Source organism: Nicotiana tomentosiformis, chromosome 3, assembly GCF_000390325.3.
Source record: "Nicotiana tomentosiformis chromosome 3, ASM39032v3, whole genome shotgun sequence".
Lineage (NCBI taxonomy): Eukaryota > Viridiplantae > Streptophyta > Magnoliopsida > Solanales > Solanaceae > Nicotiana > Nicotiana tomentosiformis.
In genome coordinates this window covers 33,072,037-33,084,489 of record NC_090814.1, presented here as the reverse complement: position 1 = coordinate 33,084,489, position 12,453 = coordinate 33,072,037, and positions in this window count along the sequence as shown.

The window sequence follows — 12,453 nt, the reverse complement described above, 5'->3', positions numbered from 1 at the left end:
CTTTCTGTGGCCCACTATGTGGCCGCAGAATGGCCGCAGAGTAAAGCAGAAAACTAGGCAAGTTTGGATGATATTGTGCGGTCCACTATGCGATTGAAAAACCGTTTCGCGGGTCGCACATCGACCGCGGAACCAGCATGAAAATTTCCGGAGGGAAGTTCTATGGTGCATTATGCGACCGCAGAACAGGTATGCGGACCGCATACTGGTCGCAGAGTGAGGCAATCTTGCCCAGTTCTGGAGGGCCATATGTGCGGCCGATTTGCGGACCGCATATCCATTCTGCAGTCACTCTGCGGCCGCAGATTGTGTTTTGAAGCTTTATTTTTATGGTTTTATAAACCCGACCCTAATCTTATAAAATAATGTTAAGGGTTATTTTAGAAAGTTCAAAGTTACATTTTAGAGAGAGAGAGAAAGGTGGTCTAGAGTGAGAAGATGAGTTCTAAGTCATTTGTTCATCAATCTTTGTTCAAACCTTGAAGATTTCTCTAGGGTAACTCACAAGGTCTTCAACTAAAAGGTAAGATTCTACATCCTAACCATTAATTTCGAAATTTAACTAAAAATGGGTAATTAGTAAAGCAATTCTTGGGTATGGGATTTGTTTATTTTACATGCATGTACCATCTAGGGTAGTGGGAGGATTATTGGGCTCTTTTGGGTGAACTTTGGGTAGTGGGGTGAAAGAATTCACCATAGGAGGACGTTGAAACCTTAATGCACACCTAGTGTTTGATAAAATGCTCAAGTGAGCTGGAACTATGAACTCCTTCCTAATTTGTGTTCAATTTTTCTATATCTTTAAATAGATCGAAGAGGTTATGATTTCCGAAACATTGTAGTAAATTAAAAAGCTCGAGGCAAGGTATGTTGGCAAAACTCCTCTCTTAGAATTGAATTCCCACGATGATCTTGTAAGTCCCGAGTTGTCCGTTATGAATTGACTTTTCTGAATAAGTTTGGCGCTAGATGATGTGTGTGTATATATATATATATATATATATATATATATATATATATATATATATATATATATATATGAATATGTTCAAAATGTGTTCCGGAAGGTTCTTATCATATTGTGCTATTCTTCGGGAGAGTATTTGGAGTATGAGTATGTATTAAAATGTTGTGACTCCAAGTCAAGTCCAAATGAAAGTGATCACATCAAATTTTATAAGAGATCATATGTGCCTAAGACCCTAATTTGCTCAAGTATGTGTTTTAAGTCTTAATTTGAAAGGCCTTATTGTTGATTATCCATGACAATGATTGAAAGTGGACTTGTGAGCATGAATTATGAAGTACGGACAATGTTCCAAGAATGCTATTGCGTTATGGACAATGATGCCAATAAAATGAATGACTTGTAAAAGAATATGAATTGAGTGGTAAATACTCTTAATAATAAATGACTTGGGAGTATCGTTTAGCCATCGGGGAAGGGTAGGTCAGAATAACCTAACCCCGAAAATACACGTGCCGGTGTAGGAGTGACTAAGGGGTAAATCCCTTATATGGGATGATATTGGTGTGTTGAGATGTTTTCCCCTTAAATGGGATGAGATTATTGGTAGTGAGATGTGATGTGATGTCGATCCACACAGCATTGTGGTGATACCGTTTAGCCGATCGAGCTGAGATCGGATGCCATGCCACTCACATGGTTGTATTGTGAGTGTACGTCTCGCGGTGAGATGACTTAGCCGGTCGGGCTGAGATCGAACTTCGTGCTAAACCACGGTGGTGTATCGGTGCTAAAGATCTCCCAACTTAAATTACCGAGACCTATTTGAACCTTAACTTATCACCTTGATACTGTTTGAGTCTTTTATTAATTTCATATTTTATTCTCCGTTTACTGTTGCTCGTTCTATTGAGAGGGTGTTTAGTTTTACATACTAGTACTATTCCATATGTACTAACGTCCCTTTTGCCGGGGGCGATGCATCTTTAATGGATACAGGTGGTTCCATAGCAGATAGTAATGATCAGTGATAGCAGCACACCCTCTTCTCAGCTGATTTGATGAGCCCCACTTCATTTCGGGGTCCTGTATCTTTTATCCTTTGTACATAGCGTTTTGAGGTATAGCCAGGGCCTTGTAGCTGGCACTGTCATAGAACTCTTGTGTTCCTGTTAGAGGCTCTGTAGACATAGTGTGGTTTGTATCTGTTTTTGGGAAGGTTAAACTAAAAATATTATAATTGTATCATTTGTTCCACTTTAACTATGACTGTAAAACGTACTGTTTTGAAGACTTGTTAATGACGTAACTAATGGAAATGAACTAGTGTTGTTCACATGACTTCTACTGACTAATTAATGAAATGCATTCTTCTCTTTATTTGTGGGTGAGTTGGGTAGATGGCACTATGCAGGCTTGCTCGACCGGGGTAACTCTATTGAGCACCGGTCACGCTCCCCGAGGTCGAGGCATGACATAAAGGTGGATTTAGAAATAACAAAGTCTTAATGTGGTCATAGTAAGCAATAAGGTAACGCCAGCTAGCGTAGTTTGGGAGAATATATCTAGTAAATTATTTTAATTGCTTGTAAGAGAATTACGACAATTGAAGTGCTCACGATCAGTAGATAAAAATTAGGCAAAATTATAGAAGATGTAGCGGGAAAGATTCCGACAACTGAGAAAATCATAACGCTAGACCTCCTTAATCTTGTCTCCAACCCTTAGTATCTCTAGTTATTAATTTACTACTTTAATTTATTAGTTAATTAGTTAGAAAAAAGAATCTTAATATTTATAACTTAGGAATTGTTCTAGTTAGTCTTCTTAGTGATAGTGAATAGTTTTAGCTAAATCTTAGTTCTCTATGATCGACTCTGAACTCTTAGACCAAATTATATTTGCAGTGACCGCGTAGTCCTTTTGATAAGGCATAGTTGGGCGTGACCAGTATGTGCAAAAATATGGCGATGAATGATTGATTTTGGATTTTGAGTGGTATTTTGTGAGTAAAGACCTTTTTGAATTATATATCATTGTTGAGTTGGTGTATGGTAGGAGATGTATCTGTGTGCATTCATGTATATTATAAGTGTGTGTGTGTGTGTATTATAACAACTCATCGTTTTGAGTATTTGTGCTTTGTTTCATGTTTTGAGACTTTGCATGGGTTGGTACAGTGCTTGGAACTTGTTGGTGTGGTTTAGTTGGTTGCGAGAGGCTCTGGTTGAGAGCTTAGTTTAGGAAAGTTTTGGGCTAAAATTGAATCCTCAAACTTGGGTAAGTGATTTAAATATAACTTGAAGGTATATCATCGATTTGCCTTTAGATTCAATATTAGACATGGATTTCGATAAGTGAAATTGAGTATTTTTGACATAAACTCTAGAATCACTTAAATGATAACTTGAGTACCTAAATGGACTTCAACTGAGAATTTAAGCATATAATTGAACTCCTAGATACGGATAACCCGAATTTAACTTCAATTAAGGGGTTGACTTTTTAAATTGACTTTGATTTTGATAGAGTCTTAAATTATAAAATTAAGGAACCGGGTCTTAAATCATAAAATTGAGTAAAATATCCTTGCTTAACATCGTTGAGCAATATTTTGAATATATTGCAGTCATTTGGTGGATTCCGAACATGAGAAGACTATTTTGGAAGGTTAAAATTTTGCTTGGACCGAGATAAAGACTTTGACCTCAATGGGAGAATTTTTTCAAACTAGAACTGTTTTATATATACTACCTAAATGGGGATACCATATATATCAGGCGATGAGTATATGTGCGGATACTAGGATAATATATAAGATATATTATTATCACATGTTGTGCATGACTTGCTATAATTGCAACATGATTAGATGTGCATACTATATATGCTACTCTAACCCAATTTATGTTACACTTTTTTCGTTTTTATTATGTACCAAAAAGAATAATATCTTTTTATATTTAGTAACAATTTAATTTTGAAAATATCCAATTTCATCCTTAATATAAGAATAATATAAGAATTTGCTAAATGCAAGTTTAACGGTATAAATGACATGTATGTTGGATTGCATGGTTGATCCACAAGAAGCTCAGCAAACTCTTGAAATAGTGAAAGCTAATGTGAAAAAGGTCGAAAGAAGGAGACAAACAATTGAGGCAAATCTAGCTTTGCGGTAAGCTAGAACATGGGTGGAGGCTATCAATCTAATTTCATAACTAGTTGGTACGATGTGAATAATACAAAAAGGTTCTCTTTCTAAGCCTTTTTAACTTTAAGGGCACTAGTGGACCAATAATATAACGGACGGAAGAATTAGTCCTTTTCGAGAAGTAGAGGAACATGTTTGGCCCCTTTTTCAATATGCAATTCAACTACTAGCTAGCGTGTGATCAATAGTTATTTATGTCACGACCCCAATTTCCCACTGTAGGATGTCATGACGACACCTAGTCTCTAAGACTAGGTAAGCCTAACAAAATATGCGGAATAACTGAAACAATAATAATTTAAATCTCAAAGCATCCACAACTATATATATAAAGGAAATCTGCAACCCAACATGTTCATCTCCCAAAAACCGGTAAAGTATAAGTCACAAGCTCTAGATACAGTACGGAACGCTCTTATACATCACTATCTACATAAATATAAAGGAACAAGAAAAGAACATGATAGAAGGGGACTTTAAGGCCTGCGAATGCGGGCAGGTGTACCTTGAAGTTTCCAAAGCAGCAACACAACAAACTAATATCGAGGTTGATAGAATGTACCTGGATCTGCACAAAAATATGTGTAGAAGCGTAGTATGAGTACACCACAACGGTACCCAGTAAGTTCCAAGCCTAACCTCGGTAGAGTAGTGACGAGGTCAGGTCAAAACCCTACTAGAGATAATAAGAAACAAGACAGAGTATACAATGATATAATGAAAATGACAAGGAAGTGAACAATAAAGAATTTACAGAACATAACAACACGGAATCAAGGAAAGCTAATACAACACGAAAGGAAAACAAGAATTTTACATATTAAGGAAACAAGAACCAAACAATACAGCAAATAAAGAAGATCAACAAGGGCACTACCTGTAACACCCCAAAAAAATTTGAAGTGTTTTAAAACCATTAAAAAGATTGGCGGGTGCTAATTATATTAATTTGGGTATGAACAAGACTGATAATTTGAATGATATCAATTGATCATGATAATATATGTATGTGGTGCATTAAGAATGGTTTATGATCTAAGAAGAGCCCTACGGCTATGTCAAGTTGAAAATTATATAATGGAATAAAGTTTCAAGTGAGTTCACATAAAGACCTAACTTCAAACTAGCATAACTCTAAACATATAAAGATTTATATGGTGTATAACCTATCAAATTAAAGCCCTTTGAGTCTAGTTACAAACTCATCAAACCGTTCCTCATTTGGATATGTATACAGAATGTTATGGCCATTTTACTGAACTTGTGTCATATGAGCGCCTAGATGCGCAGCCGCACATATTTGAGAGTTTCTGCCTCAGGTGCATGGCCACATGCGCGGCTACTTGCTAGGTGCGCAGCCGCGCACGTAGGAACCCATTAAATAACCCCAAGGCCTGGTAAAGAGAGGGGTTAAGTCATTTTTGACCTAAAACCTGATATTTTTAGAGTGAGAGAGAGTACCCTAGAGTGTGAAGGTGTTCTTCAATAATTGTTCTTCAATTCTTGCTCAAGTTTTGGAAGATTAAGAAGGGAAACTCACTAGGTCTTCATCCTAGAGGTAAGATTCTACACCCTCATCCTCAATTTCGAATTTTGTCTAGAAATAGGTAATTAGCAAGATAATGTTTGGGCATGAGAGTTGTTTATTTTACATGCATGTGTTATCAAAGGGTGTAGGAAGATTGTTGAGCTAAAAATAGTAAAGATTGGGTTGTGGGATGATGGAAACCTCCATAAAAGGACCTTGAAACCTTAATGCACACCTAGTGTTTCATAAAATGCTCAAATGAGCTAGAACCATGAGCATCTTCCTAATTTTGATTTAATTTGTTATATTTCTACAATCGTTTGAAGTTGCTAAGAATTCCGGAATATTTTAGAGTTTAAGGAAGCTCGATTGAGGTATGTTGGCTAAACTCTTCTCTTAGAATTGAATCCCACGATATTCATATAAATTATGTAAGTCCCGAGTGGTTCATTATAAAATTAGCTATTCCGAGTAAGATTGGGTTGAAAGATATATGTTCAACAAGTATCCCAAATGCTTTATTTATGTTATTTTATCAATTGAGGATGTGTTAAAATATGGGCTGTGCATTAAAAATGTTCGACTTCAAGTCAAGTTCAAACGAAGTCTATTATGTCAAATTTTGTGTAGAATCTCTGTGTGCCATAGATCCTTAATTGCTCACATATGTATTACATGCCTTGATTTGAAATGTTATTGTTGTTGTTGATGACGTTGATGTTAGAAAGTGAAAATGTGAGCATGAAACACTAAATACGGCCAATGTGCCAATAATGATTATATAATTATGGCCATTAGTGCCAATGAAATGTAAAGATATGAAAGAAGTATGAAATGCGACGATTGATATAAAAAGGTTGATGTCTCGAATAAGACAGCCTAGCCGATCGGGTCGTGATCGGATACTATGCCTCACACATAGTGGTGATTGTGCTAGAAATTGTAATTGAAATGGTAATTGTGGTCGATGTCCCTAATGGATAGCATAGCCGATCGGGTCGTGATCGGACTCCGTGTTAAAGACGATGGTATTGATATCGAGAGTAATTGTGGTTGATGTCTCCAATGAGATAGCCTAGCCGATCGGGTCATGATCGGACTCCGTACTGAGAGTACGGTGGTACTGGCATTGTGAATAATGGTATTGTGGAAAATTGTATATCGGTGCTAAAACTCTCCCAATGTGAGATATGGAAATTAATTGAAACACTGTCTTGATCCTAAATTGAGGTTTGATGTTGATTAAGGCTTTCATTAACATTATGATAATATTGTTTGTATTATTTGTCATTCTATTGAGAGGGTGTTTATTTATACATACTAGTGCTATTCGACAGTACTAACGTCTACTTTGCCGGGGGTGCCGCATCTTTAAATAGATGCAGGTGGTTCCACAGCAGGAGATATTGATCAATGATAGCAGTACACCTTCTTCTCATCTGACTTGGTGAGCCCCACTTCATCCCGGGGTCATGTATCTTTTGTACTTTGTGTATTGTGTTTGAGGTATAGCCGGGGCCTTGTTGCCGGCATTATCATTGCACTCTTCTTTATCTATGGAGGCTCCGTAGACATAATGTGGGTTGTATATTGGTGCAGGGAAGTCAAACTCATTGTGTTGTGCCTGAATTACTATTTTCACTTCAGATTATGAAAAATGTGTGTGGAATTGAGACTTTAAAATGAAGTAACTAATGGTAAGAAATTGGTATTGCATACATGATCACTTTATTGTTTGATTAACGAATATATATATATATATATATATATATATATATATATATATATATATATATATATATATATATTCTCTTTATTCATGAATGAGTTTGGGTAGAAAGAAATCTAACAGGCTTGCTCGGCCGGGTTCACTCGGTTGAGCGCCGGTCGCGCCCCTCAGTTTTGGGGCGTGACAAACTTGGTATCAGAGCCTATGGTATTAAAGTGTCCTAGGATGTCTCAGAGTCGTGTCTAGTAGAGTCCTTATTATCAGTGTGTTGTCGACCACATCTATAATTAGGATGCTACATGGGCATTTAGGAATAATACCCTTCCTTCATGTTCTTGATCGTGCAATAAAGCTGGTTGTAAGATTGTTCCTCCTTTAACTCCTGAGTTGCTCTAATTTTCAGTACATGGCACCTAAGAAGAAGTCAAGAACTGGCCAAAGAGCCAATGTCACCCTAGGAGTGGCAGTTCATCCTATATTTGATGATCGGGTTGAGCACCCGAGGGGTGAGGATATTCCCCCAGTTACTACGCTACTTGATTCTACCACAACTAATCAGACCGCACTTGTCCCTACACCTACTGAAGGTGCAATGGTTCCTGCAACTAATATTCCAGTTCCACCTCCAGCTCCAGCTTCTGATTCTGGTGTGTCCGATGTTGATGTTAGGGGAGCCATATAGATGTTGACACAGATAGTGGCTTCTCAGGCCTAGAGATCCAGTGTTGGGCCAACTTCTTCCAGTCAGCCAGGGGAATCTGCTACTTCCAGGGTGAACAAGTTTCTTCAGTTAGATCCTCCAGTGTTTACGGGTACTGATCCCGAGGAGGACCCCCAGGATTTCATTGATGAGATGCACAAGACTCTTTGGGTTATGCATGCTACAGAGACGGAGGGAGTGGAGTTGGCCTCCTACCACCTGAAAGGGGCGGCCTATTCTTGGTTTGAGTTGTGGGAGGAATCCCGTGAGGAGGGAAGCCCTCCGGCAAGGTGGGGTGAGTTCACGGTTGCCTTCATTGATCATTTCTTGCCTGCCGAGACTAAGGCAGCCCATGCTGCTAAGTTTGAGAACTTGAGGCAAGGTAGCCTGATTGTGTGGGATTACCATATGAGATTCGCATACCTGCCTAAGTATGTTATTTACATGTTGCCCACTATGGAGGATAGAGTGCGCAGATTTGTACAGGGCCTTAGTCCTTTGGTAATTAATGAGGCCGCTACAACATCCTTGAATTCTGATATGTACTATGGAAAGATGGTGGCATTCGCTCAAGCCACAGAGACCCGCAAATTGAGGAACAGAATGGAGCAAGAGGGTAGTAATAAGGCCCAGTCTGCGGGCAACTTTGGTGGTTCTTCTGGTGTTGGCAAGTCAATATTTAGGGGAGGATCGTCAGGACCATCCCAGTTCATTGCTCAGTCTTCAGCTAGTGCACCGCCATCAGGGCCCAGTCAGCAACAGCAGTGGAGTCGTTTCAGGCCCAGTCAGGGCAATAGAGGCTCTCATCAGCAGGGTCATCATGGTGGTAGATTCCAGCAATAGAAGAGGCCCTCATGCCCTCATTGTGGAAAGATACACCTAGGAATATGCTACATGGATTTTCCCATATGCTACGGATGCAGACTGAGGGGTCACATTCAGAGGGATTGTCGTTCGTCCCGCCAGGGTGCTGGTAGGGGCCCAGCACAGCCAGCCAATTCTGCAGCTACTACATCTACAGCACCTCCTCCAGCTCGAGGCACTCCAACACCCATAGGGCATGGTGCAGCTAGCGGTGGAGCACAGAGTTCGGGAGGATCCGGCAGTTTCTATGCTATGAGGGGTCGCCAGAATTCAGAGGCTTCTCCAGATATTTTCACAGGTATATTGACTGTCCAATCTCATGATGTGTATGCTCTTATTGATCTAGGTTCTACTTTGTCATATTTCACTCCTTATGTTGCTATGAAATTTGGGCTAGAACCGGAACAGCTTCATGAGTCGTTCTCTGTATCTACTCCGGTTGGTGAGTTTATTTTGGTCGCGCGAGTCTATAGGAATTGTGTTGTCACATTGCGTGGTCGGGACACCGTGGCCGATGTTATTGAATTGAGAATGGTCAATTTTGATGTGATAATGGGGATGGACTGGCTTTATTCTTGTTTTGCCAATCTAGATTGCCGAACCAGGACTGTTAGGTTCGAATTTCCAAATGAGCCAGTTATTGAATGGAAGGGTGATGATGTAGTTCCGAAGGGTAGGTTTATTTCCTACCTTAAGGCCACAAAGATGATCAACAAGGGATGCATTTACCATTTGGTCCGGGTTACGAACATCGATGCTGAGGCACCTACACTTGAGTCTATTCCTGTTGTGAATGAATTTTCGGGAGTCTTTCCAGATGAACTCCCTGGGATCCTACCAGACAGGGAGATTGATTTTGGGATTGATATGATGTCAGACACGCATCCTATATCTATTCCACCCTACAGAATGGCACCTGCAGAATTGAAGGAGCTAAAGGAACAATTGAGAGATTTGTTAGAAAAGGCTTTTATCCGGCCAAGTGTGTCACCTTGGGGCGCACCGGTCCTTTTTGTAAGAAATAAAGATGGGTCACTGAGAATGTGTATTAACTATCGGCATCTTAATAAGGTCACAATCAAGAATAAGTACCCACTGCCAAGGATAGATGACTTGTTTGATCAATTGCAAGGTGCCAGGTACTTCTCCAAGATTGATTTAAGATCCAGGTATTATCAATTGAAGATCAGGGAGCGGGATATTCCGAAAATAGCTTTTAGGACCCGGTATGGGCATTTTGAGTTTCTGGTGATGTCTTTTGGGCTAACAAATTCCCCAGCAGCCTTCATGGATCTTATGAATGGAGTTTTTAAGCCATTCCTCGACTCTTTTGTAATAGTGTTTATTGACGATATTCTTGTATATTCACGAAGTCGAGAAGACCATGCCGATCATCTCAGGGTAGTTTTGCAAATCCTACATCAACACTAGTTATATGCAAAGTTTTCAAAGTGTGAATTTTGGCTAAATCAGTCATATTCTTGGGTCATGTAGTCTCTATAAGGGAATTAAGGTTGATCCTTAGAAAATTTCAGCTGTGAAGAATTGGCCGAGACCTACAACTCCAACAGAGATTTGCAGTTTCTTAGGCTTAGCTAGATATTATAGAAAGTTTTTGGAGGGGTTTTCTACTATTGCCTCTCCATTGACTAAATTGACGCAGAAGGCAATTAAGTTCCAACGGTCAGATGCTTGTGAAAAGAGTTTCCAAGAATGGAAAGCAAGATTGACTACGGCACCAGTGTTGACTCTACCAGAGGCTACAGATGGATTTATGGCATATTGTGATGCTTCAAGAATTGGGCTTGGATGCATATTAATGTAACATGGCAAGGTTATAGCTTACACTTCTAGGCAACTCAAGAACCATGAAATGAACTATCCAACACATGATCTAGAACTTGCGGCAGTGGTATTTGCATTGAAATTTTGGCGTTGTTATTTATATGGGGTCCATGTGGATATATTCACGGACCATAAGAGCCTTCAATATATTTTCAAGCAGAAGGAATTGAATCTGAGGCAGAGAAGATGGCTTGAGTTACTCAAGGACTACGATATTGATATTCTATATCATCCGGGAAAGGCCAATGTTGTGGCAGATGCTCTTAACCAGAAATCCATGGGTAGTTTGGCTCACTTGGGGGCATATCAAAGTCCATTGGCCAAGGAAGTTCACTGATTGGCTAGTTTGGGAGTTCGTCTTGCGGACTCTAGTGAAGGAGGGGTAATTGTGCAAAATAGGGATGAATCATCGCTTGTTGTAGAAGTCAAAGAGAAGCAATACAACGATCCATTGTTGGTGCAATTGAAAGAGGGGATTCATACACATAAGACCATGGACGTTTCTCTTGGCATGGATGATGGTACACTAAGGTACCAAGGGCGACTATGTGTTCCAAATGTGGATGGTCTCCAGGAAAGAATTATGACTGAAGCTCACACTTCTAGGTATTCCGGGCACCCAGGTTCTACGAAAATGTATCATGATCTTAAGGAAGTCTGTTAGTGGAATGATATGAAGTGGAATGTAGCGAAATTTGTGGCGAAGTGTACATATTGTCAGCAAGTGAAAGCCGAACACCAACGGCCTGGTGGGTTGGCACAGAACATAGAAATTCCAATGTGGAAGCGGGAAATGATTAATATGGACTTTGTAGTAGGATTACCACGCACTCCGCGCAAGTTTGACTCAATTTGGGTGATTGTGGATCGACTCACGAAATCAGCACACTTTTTGCCGGTTAAGTCTATCGACACAACGGAGCAGTATGCTCAGTTGTATATCAAAGAAATAGTCAGGTTGCATGGCACCCCAGTTTCCATCATTTCTGATCGGGGAGCACAATTCACTGCTAATTTTTGGAAGAAATTTCAGCAAGGTTTGGGTACTCAGGTGAATCATAGTACAGCCTTTCACCCGCAGACTAACGGGCAGGCAAAGCGAACTATTCAAACGCTTGAGGATATGTTGCGTGCTTGTGTTCTAGACTTCAAAGATAGCTGGTATGATCATTTACCACTCATAGAATTTGCCTATAACAATAGCTATCACTCTAGCATTCAAATGGCACTGTTCGAGGCTTTATATGGTAGGAGATGTAGATCTCCCATTAGGTGGTTCGAAATTGGGGAAGCAGAGTTGATAGGGCCATACCTCATACATCATACTATGGAAAAAGTTAAAATGATTAAGGAGCGGTTGAAGACTGCTCAGAGTCGTCAGAAGTCCTATTCAGATGTTCGTCGTAGGGATTTGGAGTTCAAAGAAGATGATTAGGTATTCTTGAAAGTTCCCCCCATATAAGGTGTAATGCGATTTGGTAAGAAAGGGAAATTGAGTCTGAGGTATGTCGGACCGTACAAAATCATTCAGAGGATCGGTGAGGTGGCGTACAAGCTTGAGCTACCGCCTGAAATGTCATTAGTGCACCCGGTGTTTCATGAG